This window comes from Erinaceus europaeus, chromosome X, assembly GCF_950295315.1.
Source record: "Erinaceus europaeus chromosome X, mEriEur2.1, whole genome shotgun sequence".
Taxonomy (NCBI): domain Eukaryota; kingdom Metazoa; phylum Chordata; class Mammalia; order Eulipotyphla; family Erinaceidae; genus Erinaceus; species Erinaceus europaeus.
The window spans coordinates 83,670,820-83,696,453 of record NC_080185.1 but is presented as its reverse complement, the minus strand read 5'-3'; the positions used below and the strand labels follow the sequence as shown (position 1 = coordinate 83,696,453).

The following is a 25,634-nucleotide window of genomic DNA, read 5'->3' as shown; positions in this document are numbered from 1 at the left end:
GCATGTGGCGCAAAGCGCAGGGACCAGTGTAAGGATCCCGGTTCGAGCCCCCGGCTCCCCACCTGCAGGGGAGTCGCTTCACAGGCGGTGAAGCAGGTCTGCAGGTGTCTATCTTTCTCTTCCCTTCTCTGTCTTCCCCTCCTCTCTCCATTTCTCTCTGTCCTATCCAACAACGAATTGCGTCAACAAGGGCAATAATAATAACCAAAAAAAATGAAGCTACAACAAGGGCAACAAAAGGGGGAAAAAAAAATGGCCTCCAGGAGCGGTGGATTCATAGTGCAGGCACCGAGCCCAGCAATAACCCTGGAGGAGGAAAAAAAAAAAAAGTCCCCAAATATGGAAACTCAACAGTACACTTCTTTTTTTTATTATTTTTTTTATTTAAGAAAGGATTAATTAACAAAACCATAGGGTAGGAGGGGTACAATTCCACACAATTCCCACCACCCAATCTCCATTTCCCACCCCCTCCCCTGATAGCTTTCCCATTCTCTATCCCTCTGGGAGCATGGACCCAGGGTCATTGTACACTTCTTAACAACTACTGGGTCAAAGAAGAAACTAAAGGAGGAATTAATGTTTTGAGAATTCAATGAAAATGAAGACAAAAGCTATCAAAATATTTGGGACACAGCTAAGGTAGTACCGAGAGGGAAGTTCTTAGCCATACAAGCATACATTGGGAAACAAGAAAAAGCTCAAACAACTTGACTACACACAGAAAGACTTAGAAGAAGAACAAAGGAACCTTAAAGCAGCCAAAAAGACTGAATTAACTAAAATTAGGGCAGAATTAAGTAACACTGAAAATAATAGAGCCATACAAAAGATCAACAAAGCTAAATATTGGGTCTTTGAAAGAGTAAACAAGGGCAGGGGAGATAGTATAATGGTTATGCAAAGAGACTCTCATGCCTGAGGCTCCAAAGCCCCAGGTTCTATCCCCTGCTCCACCATAAGCCAGAGCTGAGCAGTGCTCTGCTGTTTCTGTCTCTCTCTCTCTGCATGTCTTTCAAAAATAAAATAAAATATAAAAAAAAAATTTTTAAAAGAAGTGAACAAAATTGACAAACCCTTAGCCAGACTCACAAAACAAAAGAGGAAGACCCAAATAAATTGTACTGTAAATGAGAAATGAAATATCACAATAGACATCACAGAAATCCAATATATATATATATATATATATATATATATATATATCCAAGACTTCTGTGAACAGTTATAGTCCACTATCTAGAAAACCTGATAGAAATGTGAGAGTTCCTAGAAACTTCCAAAATTAAACAAAGAACTAGAAAATATAAGCAACCAAAGAACCAAAGAACAACCAAAGAAATTGAAAGTTATCAAAAACCTTCCCAAGAATAAAAGGGGTAGACCAGGTGGTTTTACAAATGAATTCTACAAAACCTCAAGGAAAAGTTAATACCTTCCAGCATCTAAGAAGCCAACATCACCTTCATACCAAAAGCAGATAGAGATAGAACTAGAAAAGGAAACTATAGAGCAATATATCTGATGAACTTAGATGCTAAAATATTGAACACAATTCTAGCCAACTGGACACAGCAGTATATTAAAAAGATTGCTCATGATGACCAAGTAGGGTTTATCCCAGGGATGCATGGCTGGTTTAATATATATAAATCAATCAACATGATCTACCACATCAATAAAGACCAAAAACCACATGATTATTTCAGTAGATGCAGAGAAAACCTTTGTCAAAATCCAACATCCTTTTATGATCAAAACACTACAAAAAATGGGAATATATGGAAGATTCCTCAAGATAATGTAGTCCATATATAGCAAACCTATAGCCAGCATCATACTCAATGGTGAAAAACTGGAAGCATTCCCCCTCAGATCAGGAACTATACAGGGCTGCCCACTATCACTATTCCTATTCAACATAGTGTTGGAAGATCTTGTCATAGCAATCAGGCAGGAGCAAGGAATTAAAGGGATACAGACTGGAAGAGAAGAAGTCAATGCTCTCTTTTTGCAGATAATATGATAATATACATAAAAAAGCTAAAGAATCCAGCAGGAAGCTTTGAGAAATTATCAGGCAATACAGTATAGTATCAGGCTATAAAATTAACATACAAATGTCAGTGGCTTTCCTCTATGCAAACACTAGAGTAGCAGAAGAAGGAATCCAGAAATCAATCTCTTTTACGATAGCAAAAAAAAAAAAAATCTAGAAATAAGCTTAACAGTGCTGACCTCCTGTAGTGGTTTTGCACATGGGCTCTGAGGCAGACAGAACTTCAGGTTCAAACCCCATTCTCACCAGAAGCCAGTGGTTCACCCCTCTGGGGGAAAAAAAAAAAACAATAAACCTAACAAAGGAAGTGAAAGACTTGTATACTGAAACTTATGAGTCACTATTCCTCGTTGTCTAAATAAGGAAAGGAAGAAAATCTGAGGATCTTTATTATCTGAATCTAAAATATACTAAATAGTACTAAACGAGTGTCCTATTCATATTCCTTTTAAGAGAAGACATAATCTTCTTTTACATCTTCATCTGTGGTGATCTGAGACTGAAGCCTGACAAAATAATGGGGGAAACCATTGAGAAAGTTCCCCTGGCTGTCTTGTAATGACTGCCACCAGTAGTTGCCTGGGATTTCTAGTACAAATGACCCTGCCCCTAGAGCCTCTAAAAAGAGACTCAGCTCCCAGTGAGAGTGGTCTCTGCACCCCAGCTTGGTCAGAGGCAGGGCACCCCAGAAGGTCCCTCAAAGGACAGTGAAGGAAATGCCCCTCGTCTCTGCTGTCAGAAGTGAGCTTTTCCCCCCTGCCCACCCCAAAATGGTTGACTTGCAGCTCCGCCCCTCCACTCCACATCTTTGAGCTCTAAGGGCTGTAGGTTGTATGCTTAGGTCCCCTGAGGCCCACTAGCAGTCCGACTTTCCTTGAACCTTGTAACCCCCAATCAGAGGAGAAATATTGGGTGGAGCAGACAATCCACCCCTGATTGCCCAACAGCCACTGCCACTGGAGCCCCGCCCCGCCTACCTACCCCATTACACCCTAGCTGAAGGCAGTTTCCTGTTTCCTGAATACTTGGGGTTTTCCGATACTGTTTCTACTAGATGGCACTGTGGCTCCAGACATGAACTGCACCCCCCCCCCCTTTTCTTCTCTGCCCATCATCCTTGGTTTCCTTCTCCTTTCTGCTAACTACATGCAGGTAGAGAAACAGAGGCAAAGGCACACAGGCACAGGGAGCAAAAGAAACAAAAGGCTGAGAGCAAGAGACAGACACCAAGAAGGGAAAGACCATTCAAAGACAGACACACTGCAGAAGTAAACAAAAAAAAGTCCAAAGCTACATTGCATCCACCTAAATATTTAGCTTGACTTTTGAGCCATTGGTTTGGTCAACTTGAGGCAATCCTGTGAGAGCAGCAAGGCTTTGATTGAACTGTTACTGCTTTGCTTCACTGTGAACACAGGGTCCCAATCCTGAAGAAGAGGTCCCTCTGCTTGTCATGCAGAGACTTCCTGGGGTCTTTGGTTTGTATCACACATCCTACTTGTCCACACTGAACTTGGCTCTAGGCAACAAAGACCCTGATGCTGAAGCTTTAGTGGGTCGGCCAGAAACAAACAAGACCCAGGGGTTCTAGGTAGTCTGGACCTCCTCCTGTAGAAGAAGATCATGCCTGATGTAATAAAGATTGTGGAGGCCAGCTGCTCCCTCTTGCATGAATCCTAGGTAGGTTAGAGGGAGGAGGATGTGCCAGGGTACTCCTTTGAGTCCAGAGCTGGGCCTTTTCCTTGTCACTTGGGGTGGGTGGAGGCCATGGGTGGGTCTCTGGGAAGCTTCCTGGCATCTCATTTGGGTTTGTGCTCTGTCCTGACTGGAAATGCACATGTGTTCACAGGTTCTGCATGGAAGCCTTCTTGCACAAGGGGCCTAGCTAGTAGGCAGGCTCACAGAGTTTCCATTCTTGCCCAAGCAATTCCTCATTCCTTGTGTCAGGCTGAGCTTTTCCAGATGTCTGTCCCTTTAGGCAGGGTAGCAAGGTGAGACTGGAAACATTTTTTTTTTTTGTGGTGGTGGTACTGGTGATTTAGGCCAGAGATCAGATTATGAATGAGGGGTAGGGAGACTGGAGGTGTGGGATGGGATGGGAGTGCCTCTCAATTTGGTTGGGCCAGTTGCAGTAGGGGAACTGTAGGGTATTGTCTGGATTTGTAGATAGCTCCACTTAACTTGTAATGTTAATTATGTTAACTCATAAGTCACCCTGTATCAGGGAAATTAAGAGGGAACAGGACAAATGAAATAGTGGTTCCTTCTAAGATCCACTGGTAATGTTCTAGACTGACATCTACATAGAAGAATCACAAGAAAAACAGCCATGTTTCAGGGATATGAGAATTTATAGAGACAAAGCAGGGATAGAAAAGAGAGAAAAATAAACACTTTAGAGGCCTGCAGACCCCTAAAAGAGTAGTGAGAGCCCTGAGTTTCCTGGTCTTCTAACTTATAGTGGCTTCAGGGAATGCCTGGGACCTTGAGGGGATTTGCTTAGGCCTTTGTTTTTAGGTGCTCATATCTGCATTCATTTGCATTTTATGACCTTAGCAGTCAGGTAGAAAGGGAGATGCAGGATACACACTTTGATGCTTCTGTCCCCTCTTACTGGATACCTGCAGGGTGCAGAGGGAGGATTTGCTAATGTCCTCCAAGACACTTTATCTAAACAGACCCCTAACAACCTTGAGGAACACATTGCTCTCCCAGTCCTAAAGCAGTGAGAGGATAATTGGGATCTATCCTTACTCAACCCCATAACACACACATACACATACACAGACACATGACCACATTTTTATTTTAAATTTTATTTTTTTTATTTATAAAAAGAAACACTGACAAAACCATAGGATAAGAGGGGTACAACTCCACACATTCCCACCACCAGAACTCCATATCCCATCCCCTCCCATGACAGCTTTCCTATTTTTTAACCCTTTGGGAGTATGGACCCAAGGTCATTGTGGGATGCAGAAGGTGGCAGGTCTGGCTTCTGTAATTGCTTCCCCGCTGAACATGGGCATTGATAGGTTGATCCACACTCACAGCCTGACTCTATTTTCCTAGTGAGGCGGGGTTCTGGGGAATCAGAGCTCCAGGACATATTGGTGGGGTTGTCTGTCCAAGGAGGTCTGGTTGGCATCATACTAGCATCTGGAACCAGGTAGCTGAAAAGAGAGTTAAGATGCAAAGCCAAACAAATTGCTGATTAATCATGAACCTAAAGGCTGGGATAACGCAGATGAAGTGTTGGGGGGGTTCTCCATTTTGTAGCTAGCCAGTAGGCATATTTTAGTTATATTCCAAAGGGCCTGTGGCTTTATTAGTTTATATTTTGCCTGAGCCTGAAATCTGATAAGCAGGTTGGTCCAAGTTATTGTCTGGGGAGATGATATCATGACTGGAAAAAGGACCAGAAAGCTGGATCAGGGAAGAAAGTAGCTCCGAAATATGGCAAAGCTTTATTAATATTGTTGACTGTAAACCCAATAAATTTGATGTGATCTGGGGTCCATATTCAGCTTTGGAGCTTATGTGACCTCTGCATCCCTGTAGATCTGAGCTCACATTCTGTGGTCATGAGCAGGAACATTCCAAGCTGCCCCAATCTTCCTCAGCTCTAACATAGAGTAATGTTGTCCATCCTCCCTTCAAAGGATGGAACATTCTCTACGATTGTTGATCCAAGTTGAGAGCAAGGTCCTATGGGGGCCCACATAGGGTTCTATTTTGTTGTTCCTGATATAGATAGATGACCAGCAACAATGGAGAGAGGGATTTATTCTAGGTCCAGTCCCATCATGTCTGTTTGGGAATCTCAGGACTCCCTGAATAGGGCCCCAGCTGATGGGGTGGCCTGATAGTGACTAAAGAGTCATTGTTAAAGTATGCCAGTCTCTTGCCCTTATTCAGCTTTTGTAGTCCTTGCTTTGCTAAGGTTAGCTTTGTAGTGAGTGAGAGAACTGTAATAGGAAGTAGGTGAAGAGGGTATCTAAGTCTAAGTAGACACTATTTCATTAGGAACTTTATACTGATTCACTGCAGACTATTGTGTACTTTTGCTTTCAGGTATATATTTTGCTCTAATTTATGGATACTTGTGAACATATCTCATGAGAAGTATCTCATGAGAACTGGTCTATATCTAGGTTTTGGGACTTTGTTAGGAAGTGAACCACCTGATTGGAAATAGAGAATCCTATGAAAGGAAAGGTCTCACATGAGTAATGAGGCTCAAGGGTTGACATTCCACTCCTGACGACTCTGGACACAGTCTGAAGTGAAGCATGCTGAGGTGGTACTTGTTGCATTGATTAGGTTAGGACTGGCAGATGTGATATCATTTGGTACTGAGAGAAGCATGCAGGAAAATGAGCCCCAACCTAGAGGTTCCAGGACTGGGGGAAATATAGGCTCTATAGAGGAAGTGGGAGGTCCTGCTGTCTTAAGGGTTAAGAAGACAATAGATTGTTATTGCTATAATCACATTATTAGCAATTGGGTTAACTTTGAAATATCCTTCTGTTAGGATTTGCTGTCTCATACACAACATCACCATAATTTATGTTCTTTGACATTATTTGTATATAACTGTGCCACCGGTTGCTTCTGTTCTCCCTGGTCTAAGCTTTTAAGAGAGTCAACATATCAAAGACTCATCCTATGATCTGTGCATTAAAAAGCTGGAGTAGGGCACCAAAGTAAAAAGCCCTAGGTTAAGGGTGAGGGTGGATGTTCTGTTTCATGGGGTGGGACGGGGCGGGGGGGTCAAATTCTGCTTTGAGCTTCCCATTCTGTTCTTTCTCAGCTTCTGTTCATGAGTGGGATCATCCCATACTCGTTTTAATCCTTCTGACTTAGCTCAGTTAACATAATTCCTTCTAGCACCATCCAAGATGTGTCAAAGAAGGTAGGTTCATTGTTCTTAATAGCTGCATAGTATTCCATTGTGTATATATACCACAATTTTTTCAGCCACTCATCTGTTGTTGGGCACCTGGGTTGCTTCCAGGTTTTAGCTATTACTAATTGTGCTGCTATGAATACTGGGTTGAGTGGTATGGGTCCTTGGGGTATATTACTAGGAGAGGAATTCCTAGGTCATATGGTAGGTCCATGTCTAGCATTGTGAGAGTTCTACAGACTGCTCTCCACAGAGGTTGGACCAATGTACATTCCCACCAGCAGTACAGAAGGCTTCCTCTCTCCCCACAGTCTCTCCAGCATTTGTTGCTGCTGTCCTTTTTGGTGTCTGCCATTCTCACAGGGGTGAGGTGTTGTCTTTATTTGCATTTCTCTGACCATCAGTGACCTGGAACAATTTTTCATGTGCTTGTTAGCCTTTTGGATCTCTTCTGTAGTGAATGTTCTGTTCATATCCTCTGCCCATTTCTAAATGGGGTCATTTGTTTTTTGTTCCTTAGTTTGCTGAGTTCTTTGTATATTCTGGCTATTAGTCTCTTGTCTGATGTATGGCATGTGAAGTTCTTCTCCCATTCTCTGAGGTGTCATTTTGTTTAGTGATAGTTTCTTTGGATGTGTTTAAGCTTTTAAATTTGATGTGGTCCCATTGATTTATTTCTGCTTTAGTCTTCCCTGTAATTGAGTTTGTATCATCAAGGATGTTCTCGAGGTTTAAGTAAGAAAGTGTTCCACCAATGTTTTCCTCTAAGTATTTGACAGTTTTTGGTCTAAAATCCATGTCCTTGATCCATTTGGAGATAATTTTTTTTCTGGTGAGATAAGGTGGCTCAGTTTCATTCTTCTTCATGTTTAAATCCAGTTTTCCCAGCACTATTTATTGAAGATAGCTTCCTTTCTCCATTTAATACTTTGGACCCCTTATCAAAGATTTGATGTCCATAGGTGTTTAGTTCTGGGCTTTCAATTCTGTTCCAATGTTCTATATGCCTATTTTTGTTCCAATACAAGGCTGTTTTGATGATGATGGCATTACAATATAAGTTGATATCTGTGAGTGTGATGCCTCCATTTCTGTTTCTTTTCCTCAAGATGGTTTTGGAGATTCTAGGTGTTTTCTTATTCCAGACAAATGATTGTAGTTTTTGTTCTATTCTCTTAAAGGACCTTGGTGGAACTTTGATGGGTATCATGTTAAATCTGTATATGGCTCAGGGGAGAATATTCATTTTATGATATTAAGTCTTCCAATCCATGAGCATGGGATGTTTTTCCATTTCTTGATATCATTTTCTCTTTCACTTCTTTGGTCAGCTTTATTCCTAGATATTTTATTGATTTTGCTGGAACCATGAATGGGAGTCATTTCTGGATATCCTCTTCTTCGGATTTAGTGTTTGCATAAAGAAATTCCACTGATTTTTGTACATTGATTTTGTAGCCTGACACCTTGCTATTATTGCCTAATAACTTCCAGTAGTTTTCTGCTGGATGCTTTAGGTTTTTCTATTATATACTGTCATATCATCTGCAAAAAGTGAGAGATTGACTTCTTCCCTTCCATTCTGTATTCCTGTTATTTCTTTCTCTTGTCTGATTGCCATGGCAATAACTTCCAATACTATGTTGAAGAGATGATAATGGACAGCCCTATCTAGTCCCCAGTCTGAGGGATAATGCTTTCAGCTTCTGTCTATTGAGTATGATGTTGGCTGTAGGTTTGCTATATATGGACTCCACTATCTTGAGGAATTTCCCTTCTATTCTCATTTTGTAGAGTTTTGAGCATGAATGGGTGTTGGATTTTGTCAAAGGCTTTCTCTGCATCTGTTGAGATAGTCATGTGGTTTTTGGTTTTGCTTTTATTGATGTAAATGACATTGATTGACTTACATATGTTGAGCCAGCCTTGCATTCCTGGGATAAATCCCACTTGGTTGTGATGAACAATCTTTTTGATATACTGCTGTATCTGGTTGGCCAGGCTCTTGTTTAATATTTTGGCATCTATGTTCATCAGAGATATTCGTCTATAGTTTTCCTTTTTTGTTGTGTCCCTATCTGCTTTTGGTGTCAGGGTGATGTTGGCTTCATAGAAGGCGGAAGGTAGTGTTCCTGTTTCTTCAGTCTTGTGGAAGAGTTTTAGAATGATAGGTATTAGCTGTTTCCTGAAAGTTTAGTAGAATTTGTTTGTGAAGCCATCTGGTCAGGACTTTTGTTATTGGGAAGATTCTTAATAACAGTTTTCATTTCATTGCTACGTTTAGTTTTTGTAGTTTTTCTTGGTTCAGTTTTGTAAGGGCATATGTTTCCAGGAATTCTTACATTTCTCACAGATTCTCTAGCTTGGTGGCGTATAGTTCTTCGTAGAAGTCTTGCATGATTTTCTGTATTTTTCTGTGGTGTCAGTTGTGATATCTCCTTTAACATTTAGAATTAAATTTTTTGAGTCTTCTTTTGTTTTGTGAGTATGGGTAGGGGTTTGCCAATCTTGTTTAATTTTTCAGAGAACCAACATTTGTATTCATTGATCTTTTGTGTGGTTCTATTATTTTCTATGTTGTTTATGCTCTAATTTTAGTTATTTTTGTACTTCTGGTTGATTTATGGTCCGGTCCCTTTGTTCTCTAAGTCCTTAAAGCATGCAGTAAAGTCTTTTATTTGAGCTTTTTCTGATCTCTAATATGTGATTGTATGGCTATGAGCTTCCCTCTCTATACTGCTTTAGCTGTGTCCCAAATATTTTGATAACATGTGTCTTTGTTTTCACTTGTTTCCAGGATGATTTGAAATTCTTGCTTTAGTGCCTCTCTGACCCAGTGGTTCTTTAGCAGTATGTTGTTGAGTTTCCAAATTCTGTGACTCTTAGTAATTTTCTGTTTGTTGTTGAATGTTAGCTTTACTCCACTGTGGTCTGAGAAGATACCTGGGATGATTTCAGTGCTCTTTAATTTGTTGATACTGTCTTTGTGACCTAACATGTGGTCTATCCTTCAGGATGTGCTGTGTGGATTTGAAAAGAATGTCTATTACAATTTTTTGGTGTGCAGGACTCTGAAATGTCCAGGAGGTCTAGTCTGTCAATTTGTTCATTAATTTCTCTTGTTTATTTGTTGATTCTCCACTTCATTGATCTAAGTGTGAGAGTGGGGTGTTGAAATCTCCCACTATTGTTGTATTACTATTGATATATTTTTGTAGTTCTTTCAGTAGGTGTCTGATGTATTTAGATGGTCCCTCATTGGGTGCATAGATGTTAATAATTATTAAGTATTCTTGTTTGATTGATACTCTAATCATTATGTAATGGCCTTGACTATCTTTTATTTAATTGAAAGTCTTTGGTGTCAGATATGAGAATAGCTGTTCCCGCCTTTTTTTGTGGTCCATTACCCTGTATGATAGTTTTCCATCCTTTCACTTTAAGTCTATGTTTGTCTTGTTGGGTCAGGTGGGATACTTGCAAGCAGCATATGGTTGGGTTGTGTTTTCTGATCCATCTTCCCACTCTGTGCCTTTTAATGGGTGAATTTAAGCCATTGACATTTGTTGATATTACGTATTTAACGTATTGTAGTGCCATTATTTAACAATTCTTTATTTGCTCCAATATATGGCAAGTATTATAGTGATGTTCTTGCTTATAAGAGGTCTTTTAGTACTTCTAAAAGGCCTCCTTTGTCTGTCTGAGAAGGTTTCGATGCCTCCATCTAGTTTGAATGAAAGTCTAGCAGGATATATTATCCTTCGTTGAAACCCTTTTTCATTCAGGGCTCGATAGATATCTTGCTATTCTCTTCTGGCTTTTAGTGTTTGAGTAGAGAAGTCTGCTGACAGTCTTATGGGTTTTCCCCTGTATGTGACCTTTTTCTCTTGCAGCCTTTAGGATCCTTTCTTTATCCTTGCTTCTTTTCATTGTAACTATGATGTGTCTTGGTGTCTTCAGGTGTGGGTTGATTCTGTTTGAGACTCTCTGTCCCTCTTGAATCTTAATGTCCTTTCTGCTGTTTAGTTCTGGGATATTTTCTTCCATTGTTTCCTCTAGAATATTTACTTCCCCTTCCACTCTTTATTCCTCTGGTAGGGCAATTATACAAATGTTACTTCTTTTAAGATCATCCCATATGTCTCTGTTGTTGTTTTCAGTGTCTCTAAATCTCTTTTTGAGCTCTTTTTCCTCTTTCTTTGTTTTCGCTAGCTCATCCTCTGTCTGGCTAATTCTGTGTTTGTTTTTTTTTTGCTTCTGTTAATCTGTTTTCCCATCCCTCACCTTCATTCTTCAGTTCAGTTATAGTATTAGAAGAGGTATAGAGAAACAAGTTCCTCTTACAATAGGTAGGACTCCCAGTCACCTAGCTTTTGAAAAAACAACAACGGTTAATTTTGGTCAACTTGAATAATGTGGATAGAAATGGGATATGTGTATATAAAAATAGTAATAATAAAATAAAATAAAATAGAGTAGAAAACCCCTAACAGTCAGTCTGCAGTTTGACTGCTCGATTGGCTGCAGGCAGCCTGAGCAAACTGTGAGAAGTATCAAAAAAAAAAAAGAAAGAAAAAATAAAGAAACCTTCCAGGTAGTCTTTTCCAGGCAGGCATGAGGCTCTGATTGGTCAAGTATTTTGTCACTCAGACATAGCTCTAGCCACTTAAAAAAAAAGGAGAAGTTAAACGAAGAGTGTTGAAATGACATCCCTACTGAGCCAAGAATCTTGGTAAAGAATAAGCTCAGCAAGGAGCCTGCTAGGAGAGGTTGTGCTGCCCCTGCAGGCTGGTACTAGGGTGGGGGGTTGAGCTCAGAAATAATCGAAGGATTTTCCTTTGTCCCCCTGACCTCTGTTTCTCTGCCCTTGAGAGAGTTATGGGACTGTATTTGGTGTCACTATGAACAGCTCATGTTCACCCTTATACAGACAGCCCAGTATCCTACCCTTGCAGCAGATTCCTGGTTGCAAGCCACTGCCTCTTGGAGCTCATGGCAGCTTTGACTTTAAAGTTGCCATCTTGGTTCCACCCTCTTAACCATTTTTTTTATTGATGTGGTTTTTATTTTTCTGTTCTAACATTCTTTAGTTGTTGTGTTTTTAGTACAAGCTACGTTATACTAAAGACCTTTCACAAATGAATTCATCAATGCCGGGCTAGTGTCACAGGCAGGAGACCAGGCACTCGTGGAGGTGTGGTAATACAATTATTTATTGATGTGGGAGCCCCAGAGTCAGGTGTGAGCATAGCAGGTTAAGCTACGTGGTGCCAAACTGCAGTGGCCGCCTCCTGCTCTTCACGCCAGCCCTTCTCCAGGTCAGGATGCGGAAGAGAAAAGAGAGCAAAACCAAGAACAGAAGTGGGTTTTATGGGATAAAACCGGAAGTGGCAAGTTGGGAACAGAGATGGCTAGGAAAGGATGTGGAGAATGAAAAAGGCACACTGGGAACTTCCTTAGCTACCATTGCTATAGTTTTATTTAGTGGGAATTAGCAATACCCTGCGGGGGCTTTAGGAAGGAGAACTTTAGTCATATGTAAGACAAAGCAGAAGATTGGTATGTAGATAATAATATTAGCATGGACTAGGGTGGTTTGTGGGCCCTGCCAAGCTCGACCACATCTGCACAATTTCCCAACATCTCCCCCTTTCTTTTTATCTAGTGGCCATAGTATCAGGAGTGTGGGGCACTTTGTGAGGCAGGGAGTCTGACAGGACAAGACACACCTTTGGGGTTACTTCTGTCCCTCCTTGCTCAACCTCTCAGTAGAGAGAGAGACTAACAGGATAGATGCACTCCTCAGGTTCAAGCCCTGCCAAGCTCAACCACATCCTCACAATTTGCTGACATCTCCCTCTTTCTTAATAGCCATATATAAATGGGTCAATGTCTGTAAAAGACTCCATTTCTGTTATAGGAATAGCAGTGTAGGGGTGAACAGAAACCTATATCGTGCAGGCATTTTTAAAAGAACTGGAATAAGACAGGGAGTGATAAGTAAGAGTAGCAAGGGACAGCATAAGACTGAAAAAAGGCCTGGTAGGCGGAGAGGGGCTGCCTGATGGGCAGAGAGGGTGGGGCCTAATGGCAAAGCGGCATCACCTGCCGACAAGGGGCAGGGCCTGCAGGCAAGGAGGCATTTCCTGCCTCTGATGGGTAGGGCCTACAGGTGAGGTATGTGTGGCTTGCCAAGCGAAGGGGCCTGTGGCCTGCCAGGTAAAGGGGCTATTCGGCATTGTAGAGTCCCAAGACAGCTGGCAGCAAAGTCCATGGACTGCTGCAGTCAGTCTTTGAGAAGTCCAGCAGCGTAAAGGAAGTGTCCAAGAGGTGTACCAGCAAGTCTGATAGAAGTGACAGTCCAATGCCAATGACAAGGGGAAGAAATACTGCACATCTATCTCTATGGGGGAGGACAGCCATCGGAATTTTACTTTTCTGTAGAGAGTGAGCTGATACCACCAAAAGGTGACAAGTGTAGCAGAAGCAGGAAGGGCAGACAGCAACGGGCAAGAGAAAGGCAGTAAGAAAGTTCTGTCCTTGGAGTCTGTGAATCAGGTTCTTCAGATCATGTCAGGTCACATCATGGGTTTTGGGGGGGCGCTGTAGTTGTGCCATTTATGAGTGGTGTCAGAGGACAGGGGTCCAAATGGATTTCCGGGGATTCCTGTGAAAGAAACACATACAAATCTGCTTCCCATGGTTAGCAGGGTGTCTGGTTCGAATTTTTATAGTTATTAAAGGAGGTTTAATGTAGTTAGTGCATTAACCAACTGAATATTGGGGGGATATATCCCCCTTTTTTCTTTACTTAAATGGGCGAGCCTTCTCAACAACTGTTTGTCTTTGGGGGTTGTAAGGGATGTCTGTGGCATGGGTGATGTTATAAAGGAAAAAAGTCTTTAAACTGTTGGCTGCCAAAGGCAAGCCTATAGTGGCAAAACAAGATACACCAGTTGAGTGTAGAAAAATATGTGAATGTTGTTGTTAATTTACATAAGTTGCATATGGGGGAACTTCTTACATAGTTTAATATCTTACCATATGAACAGATGCTTTTTCATGTGAATACTTGACAGCTGTAATTCACTTGTGAAAAAAATAAAACTTGTAACAAGTTAGAAGTTGACTGTAATTGATAATTCAATGATTATAATTGGTTTAAGTATCTTTATAATTTTGGAAGGCCTTTCTAGTATGTTAAGACTGTTTAAACAAGTTAAGTGCAACAAAATGTGGTCAGTTAAAGAGAACCATTGTTAGAAGCCTAGACATGAGAATAATTAGCATAACTATTGTGTGATCTATCACTCACCTGGGCTGGTTCAATCTATCACTCACCCAGGCTGGTTCTACCATCTCTAATTGAGAATGTATATGAGAGCTTTGCATATCAATAAAGTCTTTTCTACCTTTCGTTACTCCCATTTAAGATGGAAACACACCCTAGGTGTGCACAGGATCTTCAGACCAGATTTAGTTAAAATATATTGATTTCTAACTAATTTTTACCTAGACTTTAAACAAACTCAGGTTACTTAGAGAGTTAACACATGTTAGTGACAATTTTTTTTTAGAACATTTACGATGTCAGATTGATGCCAGATTTGTTGTGGATTAATTTCCACAAGATAGTTCACAGGGCACTTTTAAGGGGCCCTTCAAAAGTGTCCTGTATAGAGAATTTGTATTTTAATTTTGGAGATGATGAATTATCATTTTATTTAGACTTTTACCTTAAATACTCAGTTACTTTATCAAATTAATTTTACCTTTATAAGAATCGTGTTGAAAACTCCTTCATTTAACTCTGCCTGTTAAGAATGTAGCTTCAAAGTTACACTTTTAACCGTAAAGGTAATTACCAAACTTGAAACACACACATAAACATGTAGTCTATAACACACAGGAGGAGAAAAAGTTTTGTTATGAAGACCTATCATTTCAAACACGAATTTAGATCTGCACTTAGTTGAATCATCTTTACTCACACAGTTTAAGACTAAATGTTTCACATTTATACCAAGACTAAAAATAAATCAGAAGAGAAAAGAAGAGAAAAAAAAATTTAGGATTGTTTCTGGACGTCTCCAGAAATCATGGCTGCATCCAGCATTTTTATATAAAGTCAATTAAATTTCAGAGTACTCTGAGCAAAATGGGCCATAGAAAATATTCAGTCATTCAACTCACTCACCCACAAAACACAACTGAACACAGAGGGGGTAGGCAGCCAGCTTAAGATATTCAGAGAGTGTGAGGGGGGAGAGAGAAGTGGTAGGAAGATTTTGTTTTTGGGCTCTGTAAACCAGATTTTTTAGATCCCGCTATTTCACATTATGAGTCCTGGAGGGCCACTTACTTCCGACAAAATTGTTGGGAGGGCCAGGACAGGCTCAGGAGGTTTTACTTTCTCTAGAAAGTATTTAAGGTGCTAGGCAAGCAGAATAATCTCCCTTAAATCTTGGATCACAGCCTCAAGGTCCTTATACTGGGTCTGTTTCCCAAATTAGAGTTGCCCTTCTCCACGGGAGGTAAGGGAGGGGGCCCTGCACATCTCCCAAGCACTACAATCACGGTCAAGAGGAACCAAGGTGTGGCCCAGAGCAAAATGTCCCAGAGATAGAAAACCTGTCTCATGAAAAAAAGAGTAGTGGGTTTGGGAAATCTCTTCATAAGGAGGAAGGTCGCCCATGTTGGAGGTGGTCTCAGAAAAATGAGAAGAGGGAGAAAAAAAACCTGCCATGCTTTTGTAAAACACGAAAGACCAGGGACTCGTGGAGGTGTGGTAATGCAAATCTTTATTGATGTGAGAGCCCCAGAGTCAGGTGTGAGCACAGTGGGTTAAGCTACATGGCACCAAACTGCAATGGCCGCCTCCAGCTCTTCATGCCAGCCCTTCTCCAGGTCGGGACATGGAAGAGAAAAGAGCGAAACCAGGAAAAGAAGTGGGTTTTATGGGATAAAACTGGAAGTGGCAAAAAAAAAAAACAACTGGAAGTGGCAAGTTGGGAATAGAGATGGCTAGGAAAGGGGGTGGATAAAAGAAAAAGGCACACTGGGAACTTCCTTAGCTACCATTGCTATGGTTTTATTTAGCAGGACTTAGCAATACCCTGTGGGGACTTAAGGAAGGAGACCTTTAGTCATATGTAAGACAAAGCAGAAGATTGGTATGTAGACAATAATACTAGCATGGAATGGGGTGGTTTGTGGGCCCTGCCAAGCTCGACCGCATCTGCACAATTTCTGAACACATCAACATCAGAAATTACAACAATAGCAACTGAAGCAAGGATTGATGCAGTTCAACTAATACCAGTTAGCCAAACAACACCTCCAGTGCAAGAAAATATAGCAAACAATATCAAGAGAAAAAAAGAAAGGAAAAAAAGGAAAGCAAGAATAGACAATTATGCAAATCTACTGTCCACTATAAATTCTAGGGTTAGCAAGAGGAGAAAGGGGAGTAGAAATGAGTTACACACACACACACACACACACACACACACACACACACACACATACACAGTCCACTCAGAGTCATATTTCTTCCACAAAATAATTAACAAATGAGAATCAGTGAATTCAGAAAGCAAAAGAAGGAAGAAAAGAAAGAAAAAAAAGAGCAGTGAAAGGAAAGAATTTTTTTTTAATTATCTAGGAGGAAAGAAAAAGGAGGGTGGAAGGAAGAGGGAGAGAGAAACAAGTTCCTCTCACAATAGATAGGACACTCAGTCACCTATCAATAGAAAAAACAACAGTAGTTAACTTTGGTCAACCTTCAGAAGGAGGAGGGAATATAATAATAGTCATAATAGTAAAATAAAATAGAGTATAAAACCCTAACCGTCAGTCTGCTGCTTGAACCACTCCAGATTGTATGTAGGCAGCCTGAGCAAAGACAGCCAATTGTAAGAAGTATTTAAAAACAAACAACAAAACAAAACAGAAAAAACACCTACAGTTAGCCTTTCCTAGGCTGAGCTAAGGCTCTGATTGGTCAGGTATTTTGTTGCTCAAATAGAGTTCCAGCCACCCAATAATAAGAGAAAGAAAACAAAAAGAAAAAGGCTTGAACTGGCACCCCTGATGAGCCAGGAATCTTGGTAAAGGGAATAGTACAGTTGGAAGCCTGCTAGGAGATACTGGCCAGCCCCTGGGTGCTAGTTCTGGGGTGGAGGGGAGGGGTAAGTCCAGAAATAATCAAGCCAATGATTTTCCTTTCTTTGTCCGTTTGTCCCCTATTTGCCAGCCCAAGAGTGAGTTATAGGACTCTTTTTTGGTATCACCCTGACCACCTCTTGTTCACTATCCTACTGACAGCTCAGAATCCTACCCTGTCCAGAGAATCCCTGGTTGTAAGCTGCTGATTTTGGAGCTCAGGCCAGGTGTTGTTTCCAAGTCACCATCTTGGCTCCGCCTCCCCCTTCTTAATTTTTTTGACTCATCCTCTGTCTCACTAATTCTGTTTTTTGCGTCCCTCACTTTCTTTCTTCAGCTCAGTTATTTTTGTAGCTTTTTCTGCTATTTGCCCTTTTAGCTCAGCTTTCCTAGCTTTCAATTCTTTAATTACTTCGAAGTGGCTATTATTTTCCTTGAGGGTTTCATCAGTTGCTTCCCTAATTCTGATAGCCTTTTCCTCAATGGTTGTCCTCATTTATGTGATTAATACTTTGATTATTGTTTGGACATCTTCTGTACTTGTAGGTGTTTCTGGCTTACTTGGAGTTTTTTCTGGGCTGCTGTCCTGATTCATTGATGTAGATGATTTATTTAGATTGCTTTTGATTTGACCATATTTTTTTATTGGTTTGTTTTTTATTTTTATGCCTTGGCTATTTATGCTTAGTTGTTGTGTTTAGTGAGGAAAATACCCAGTAAACCAAGGGTCTCTTACAACTGAGGTCACCAACCTCAGCAAATACAACAACAGTTACAACAGTGATGAGTGATGCAGTTCACCAAAGCATGCTACAGAAACTCTCCCCACCAAAAACAGAGCAAACCAACAGCAAAACAAAACAGCAATAATAGCATAAAAAAGTATAACGTGAGAACAGACAACTGCAAAAACCTACTGTCGAGTATAAATTTAAGAGATTGTGGGAAGGGAGAGAAAATAGAGGGATAGATAGTTAAAGAAAGAAGAACCTTTTATTTATTTAAAAATTTTTATCTTTATTTACTGTGTAGAGACAGCCAGAAATTTAGAGGGAAGGGGAGATACTGTGGGAAAGAGAGAGAGAGACACCTGCAGCACTGCTTCACCACTCGTGAAACTTTCCCCCCCGCACATGGGGACCAGGGGCTTGAACCTGGGTCCTTGAGCACTGTAAGGTATGCGCTCAACCTGGTGTGCCACCACCCGGCACCCAGAAGTACCTTTTATGTCAGATTTCTTACACAATATAGTTTAAAAATAAGCACAAGTGTATACAGCAGATACAGGAGTAAAAGCTAAGATTTTTCAAAACAGAAGTAAAGAAAGAGAGAGGGAAGGAGAAAAAGACAAAAAAACAAACAACAGAAAAAGAAAAGATACAAAAAAATCAAGCAATAATACCCACTACTACCACAAAAGAGAGGACAACCAATCACCAGTAACTTCAGTGCTCTACCAACAAAGGCTGATCTGGTCAAAGTATTAAGTATTAAGAAGGAGAAACAAACCAACAGCAATGCCAAAGCAAACAAACTTGCAGAAACATTAAAATTAAAATAAAAGAAGGTAGAAAAAACAAAAACAAAAGAAGGAAAAAAGTATTGAAAGACCAATCTGCATTTTATGCTATTCTAGCCCCTTTCCTCTTCCTAAACAATAACAAAAAACAACAAAGACTGGAAAGCTAGAATGAGGGGAAACAGGAAAGCTAGAGTGGTAGCCTCCCACTGCTCCCTGGGAAATGGTTGGTCAGGGAAGTTGACCAATAAGAGAGAGTTCCAGCCCTCCTGAGGAGAGAAATAGAAAAGAAAAAAAAAAAAAAAAGGAAACACCTTCTGTTGATTCCCTACTGAACTGGGAATCTTGAAAATTTGTTTCTCTTTGCAGGAGGTCCCTTTTGTCTGCAACTTGTTCCCTTACCCTCTGGGAAGAGGAGGAGGGGTGCAAAACAACGGGAAAATTGGAACTCACAGGGCTGCTTCTTTGTTCGCTCAGAATCTGGTATATATTTGTCCCCCAATGTAGCTAGCTCCAGCCTCCATGAAATTTGCTGTTCTCCTCCTGATTTGCATAGTATCCTCTAACAAACACTGACCTGCAAATCCTGCCCTCACTACACTCCCAGTGCTAAAGACAGCTGCTGCTTTGAATATAGAAAGCCAGGAGTTGTAGTCACTCTGCCATCTTGGCTCCACCCCTATTTGTTTCTTTTTGTAGTTGATACCTAACCTCACTGTTGCCTATCAGAAAATATACTTTTTATGATTTAAGTATTCATATACTTATAAAAGCTACCTCTGTGTCCCAAAGAGAATGTTTCATGTGCACTAGAAAATAATGTAAATTCTATTTTGGGGTTATGAAAAGTTCAAACTATATCTGTTAGATTCATCTCATTTGTGACTTCATTAATGGCCTTTATTTCTTTGTTGTTTTTGTCTCTTTCTATGAGTAGTGTTTTGAGGTCTCCTACTAATACTTGGTTGCTGTTGGTGTCTCTCTTGAGGTATCTCTTAAGTTATATATATATATATGTATATTTATACATATACAATTTTTATGTCTTCCTGTTGGATTGATCCTCCAATCACTATTGTAGTGTCTGTGACTGTTCCTTTTCACTTTCTTTTCCTGAAAGTTTTTTTGTTAGTATAACTGTTCTTGCCCTTCTGTTAGACTTATTTTTTACTTTTTAAAATATTTAGTTATTCCCTTTTGTTGCCCTTGTTGTTTTCTTGTTGTAGTTATTATTGTTATTGATGTCATCGTTGTTGGATAGGACAGAGAGAAATGGAGAGAGGAGGGGAAGAAAGAGAGGGGGAGAGAAAGATAGACACCTGAAGACCTGCTTCATTACTTGTGAAGTGACTCCCCTGCAGATGGGGAGCCAGGGGCTCTAACCGGGATCCTCATGCTAATTCTTGCGCTTTGTGCCACGTGCACCTAACCTGCTGCGCTAGCGCCGACTCTCTCTGTTAGATTTATTTACTTGGAATGCCTTGTTGCAGCGTTCCCCCCTGTCTTTCTTTTGGATGCGTGTTTTCTAGAGACATAGAATAGACGGATCTTGGCTTCTAGTCCATTCTGTCACTCTGAATTACAGGTGAATTTAAGCCATTCACATTAAGGTGATTATTGATAATTATGGTTTGCTTAGAGCCATTCTGTTTTGTTGTTTGAGGTTGTTTTATGCTCCTGCTGATTATTTTCCATTTTGTTTCTGTTTTTTACTTTGTAGGGATGGCTTTCAAGAATGTTCTTGCCTACTGTATATATGTGTCCTATTTCTCTGTGTGCTATATTTTATGTGGTTATGTTGAATATTGTTTCCAACTTACAATAGCTACAACCATCTGTTTTAAGTTGGCCCTGGTTCACTAACGTCTATTTTGCTTTCCCTTTTCCCAACTTTTTCTTCTGTTGTATTATATTCCTGGTTCTATTCCACTGGTGATCATCTTTTTAAAAAGCTGGTATTCTTTCATTTCTTCTTTTCATGTGGGACTCCTCTCAGTAATTTTTGCAAGGCAAGATTGGTAGTGGTGAGTTCCTTCAATTTCTGAGTGGTGAGTTCCTTCAGTTTCTGAATGGTTAAAAAATTCTTCATTGTTTCCTCATACTTGAAAATTTAGCAAGATACACGGTTTGTGGCTGGCAATTCTTATCCTTTAATACTTTGAATATGCCATTCCACTTCCTTGCCTGTAAGGTTTGTGAGGAGAAGTCTGTTGAAAGCATGATGTGTCTGTGTTTGTATGTGCCTTTCTTCCATTCCCTAGAAGCCTGCAATATTTTTTCCTTGTCCTTGGTTTTGGATAGTTTTACTAGGATGTGTCTTGGTGTGTGCTATTTTGGACTCAGGAATTTAGGTATACATTTATCTTCCTATATTTCTATGTTTTTAATGCTGCTCAAGTGTAGAAAATTTTCTGCTATAATTTCTTTTTTAAATTTATTATCTTTGCTTATTTATTTATTAGCTAGTGACAGAAATTGAGAGAGAATGGAGTGGTAGGGAGAGACAGAGAGACACCTGAAGTTCTGCTTCACCACTCATGAAGATTTCCCCTTGTAGGTGGGGAACAGCATCTTGAACCAGGGTCCTTGCACACTGATGTCAGTGCTTAACCATGTGTGCCACCACCCAGCCCCTCTGCTATAATTTCTTTGAATACTTTCTTTGCTCCTCTCTTCTTCCACAGAGTCCCCAATCACTTTCACGTCTGTCTTTCTGGTGGAGTTTGATATTTCATGGAGAAGCGCTTAATTTTCCTAAATCTTTTCTGTCCAACAATTATAAATTCACAGTGTGATGGTTGCATCTTCTAGCAACGATATCCTTTTCTCCTCCTGATTTAGCCTACTTCCTAAGTAAGCCCGTATGTCAGCCTGAAGTGCACTCAAAATGTCCTTCACACTCTGCAGCTCTGTTTGGAACACTTCTTAATATTTTGTAATTATTTTGTAAAATATTCTTGAATTTATGCTTGTATGTTAAGTTTAGCTTCTTGAATTGATCTCATGATGTATTTTCTGAACTGAAACTCTGTCACTTTTTCCAGATCTGTGTCTTCCTGGTCATTTGGAGTTTCTGTTATTGCTATATGTGTATTTCTCAATTTCCACATTTAAAGTTTTGTTGTTGTTATTGTTGTTGTGCCAGCAGGAGGCACTGTGAGTCAGGTGTTCAATTTCCTTGTGTATATATCTTGATGGCAGAGGGAAAATTTTATTCTGATTCATAATGCTGGCTTATTGTCTGTGATGTCAATACTGGGTCCCTCTGCTGTAATTCTGGGAGGTGGTGGGGGTGGGTAACGCCATGTGAAAATCTCTATTTACTGGTCAAATAAGACAGTGGCATTTATTTCCCTAGCTGCATGCCAGTACCTGTACAGCATGGACAGGTTTAGTTCTCAGTCAGGTATTTGCCATAAATCTTGGTGATCTTTGTGGGTAGTTTAATATCTTGATGCCTCTGAGTTCACAGTTTAGGACCCCCCCCCACCCAGATTCTCTGTCTTCTTTCATGTGATCATGTGCTCTGTTTTGTAAGTACCAAAATAGCACCCCTTGCCAATGACCAGGGCTTCTAAAGTCTTGACAGCTTCTCCCTCACTCCTGACTACATTTGCCTGTACTCGTGGCTAACTGGATTACTTGTCAATTGGCAAGTTTTTAGGTTATTTATTTTATAGTTCTAACTACTTTAACTCAGTCCTCAGACATGCCTCAGCTACTAATACCTTGCCATGCCATCAGATGTTGGTTGGGATTTATTTTTCTAGCTAGCTGTGGGAACCTGCACAGATCCATTCTCTCTTTTTCAAAATTTATTTTAAAATTAATTTTTATCAGAGAAAGAGAAAGATTCTGCAGGAGATTCAACCTACTCCTTTACATTCTCTCCCCCCTCCCTTTCTTTTCATACAAGCTTGTGCTCATTCACCTCTAGTGATGATGCTCTTTGGCTACTAAACCATTATTCCATCCTGGAAGCTCCCTTTCTATTTCTTTCTTTTTTGGTAGAAACAGAGAGATTATAGATTAGGAGGGAGAGAAAAGAGAAGTACAGAGAAAGGAAGATGTCTGAAGCACTGCTGCTCGATTTGTGAAGATTCCCCCCAAAGGTGGGGACCATGGGCTTGACCTAGGTTCTCATGCATGATAACATGCAGTACAATACACCCTCAACAGTGTCTGCTGTGCTTTCTTAAAGAAAGTTCCAGATGTGTGTATATTTAAATGCATAGGACATAATGTAGGAAAGAACTAATACTTAATATTATTTTTGAGACAGGAAAACACAGACTTGGTAAAACACAAGCTTTTTCTTTATTATATGGATTATGTACAGTTTAATTATGTTAATGTATTATTCATATAAGTGGATAAACATTTTTCTAAATGATGTAATTAATTTTAAGGCTGGCAGGGGCCATACTGGGGCCCAAGGTAGATATTCTGGAAAAAGATGGCTTAAGGTGTTATGACCTGCAGTGTAATACATCAGATATGAAGCAAGGTGCTGATTATTAGCATTCTATTATTCTGATGTATTATTATGAAGAATCATTCTAATAATTTTACTTTCCTTGTAATTTACTAGAAGGGGTGATATTATTACCCTCACAGCAGACATATCTGATCTGTATAATTATTTAATTTCTCTGAAAAAACACTAATAGGGCATCCTCTTTTATGTCTTTCAGTCTTATGATGTAATCAGTATTTTACCTTCTGGATTTGGATGAATACTTGGACATGACTATCAGCAGACTGTGGACCTCCAAGATTGAAGACCATGGCCTGGATCATGGTGAACTCACCAAAGCAAAATAAGCAAAAAAATTAATTAGTTAACTAATTAAGCCTGGGATATGGTCATGAAGCAGCTAATTAGTGCTCTCTTTTGATTGCATCCACTTCTTGCTGTATAAATTTGAATTCAGTAATATCTCAATAAATTTTCTCTCTCATTACTGTGTTAGATCTGTTATGACTAATCCAGTAAATTGTGTAATTGTGTTTAATAATAACTAAGAAGAAAATACTGTTAAGTTTTTTGTCAAATTATTACCTTATTTCTACAAACATCCATCCACTTATTTTTGTATTGTGAAAATTTCAAGAAAATGTGGGTAAAATTTGAAAAAGAATTAAACCCCTGCACATTCACTGCACTTTACTGTCAGTTTTTCTATCCTATTTTATTTATATTTATTGTATATCTATCATCCATCTATCTTATATCTATATCCTGACTATTACCAATCTTCTAATTATTCTACATCTTAACTGTTTTTCTTTTCAATATAGTTTGTGTATATTAGTTGTAATTTTCTACTCAAAATAATAATTATTCAGTAAACAGGGTCTGTTAATTTAAGATATTTATAGTGGGCCAGTGAACAAGATCACTGGGTAGGGATATTGCCTAACCATGCATTTTGGCCTAAGTTTGAGTTTCAGCATACCACATGGAGTATGGTATATGGCACTGGAGGAAGTTCCAGTGTTGTGTTTGTGTCTCTAGTTCTTGCTCATCTGTCTGACTTTCTCCCTCTCACTTTCTCTCTCTGAACAAATAAACAAACATCAGTCAGGAGCAGTGAAGTTGTACATGCATGAGATCCTGGTGTCACCAAATTTTTTTATAGTGGAAAAGGTAAATCTAAGAAGAATCAGAAAGCTTCAGTTAGCAAATTTCAGTATTTTAGACAGTTCATTAATTGCTCAGAACTCTAATAATGCCAATTTTGGGAGATTTTCTGAGTATATAATAATGTGCTAAATATGCTAATTAAAACTGGATCAGAAATTTGTACATATGAAACCCCCAAGTGGACAGACTTTTATAAGAATTTAAAAGTAGTATTTCTCATTTGTGCAGAAGGCTTGAATCATTCATTAAATTTTGTTAAGAACATCTATCTAACTACATGGGTAAATAAGTTAGATCTCCCTTATTCATAATTTAATTTTACATTAAAATTATAAATATACTAGAGATAAACATTGGTGAGTATTTGCATTATTGTGATATAAGAATGATTTTCATTAAACACTTATGGTAAGTGGTATATGAAGTGATAAGAATATAATGGCTAGTAAGATAGCTTACAGTTTCATAGGGAGTACAGATAGTTGAAAAAGTTATAAGGCATGATGGAATTCATATCCTAAAACATCCTTCCCTTATTTTCTTTTCAATCATTCCATCTCTTCATATTGAGAGAGATATTGCCTGAGGCATCTTTAAGTTATAGTACATTAATCTGGCACATTAAGAAGGAAGGTGTTCTCATTTCCAATTTCCCACATCAATAGCTCAAAAGGTATTCAGTTTTTGTCTCTGCTTCAATTATATATCATTTTTCATGAATGAATCACTACCCACAAAATAAATACTGTACTTGACCAATAACATTACATGTTTATCACCACAGAGAGGAAGGTGAGGCTTCTTGATTGACAGCCTCACTGCTGAATCAGGAAAGGACAATTCCTAGAATGAAGGGACAATGGACAGATTTAATGACACATTCCGAACACAAAGAAGAAAGATGAATAGTAATTAGTCAACAGAGAAGGGAAATAAAAGTGATAATCAGAGGTAACAACAATATGAAATCCCAAAGACTAGAAAGCATTACCTATTTAACAATTTAAAAGACAATTTATCTAAAATAGAAAATGGAATGGTGAAAGATCAAGCAGGAGAGATAGTTTGAAGAGACATAAACATTATATTAGGTAATTTAGACTTCATGCCAGAGTTTCTTATTGCAGTTCAATATAAACCATACAAAATTTACTATTTTTACCATTTAAAATATTAAGTTGTATCCAGCACATTTACCATCACCACCACAGCTACCACCATCCACCCCTGGAAATTTCTCATTTCTGAAACTCTTATGCCCATTAAATAATAACTTAGTATTCCTCACATCTCTCATCTCCTGTCATTTTTATGCTGCTATGAATTGCTC

The 25,634-nt window shown here is 39.4% G+C and overlaps 1 protein-coding gene across 2 annotated transcripts in view; it reads left to right on the top strand.

Annotated features, from left to right (window-relative positions):
• Positions 1 to 23,618, top strand: part of NBDY (negative regulator of P-body association) — an 82,863-nt gene extending 59,245 nt beyond the window's left edge. For both annotated transcript variants that reach the window (XR_009547611.1, XM_060183353.1), the window contains one exon: positions 23,352 to 23,618. The gene's annotated coding sequence lies outside the window, so the exon portion shown is untranslated. The remainder of the gene's footprint in view (positions 1 to 23,351) is intronic.
• Positions 23,619 to 25,634: the final 2,016 nt, after the last annotated feature.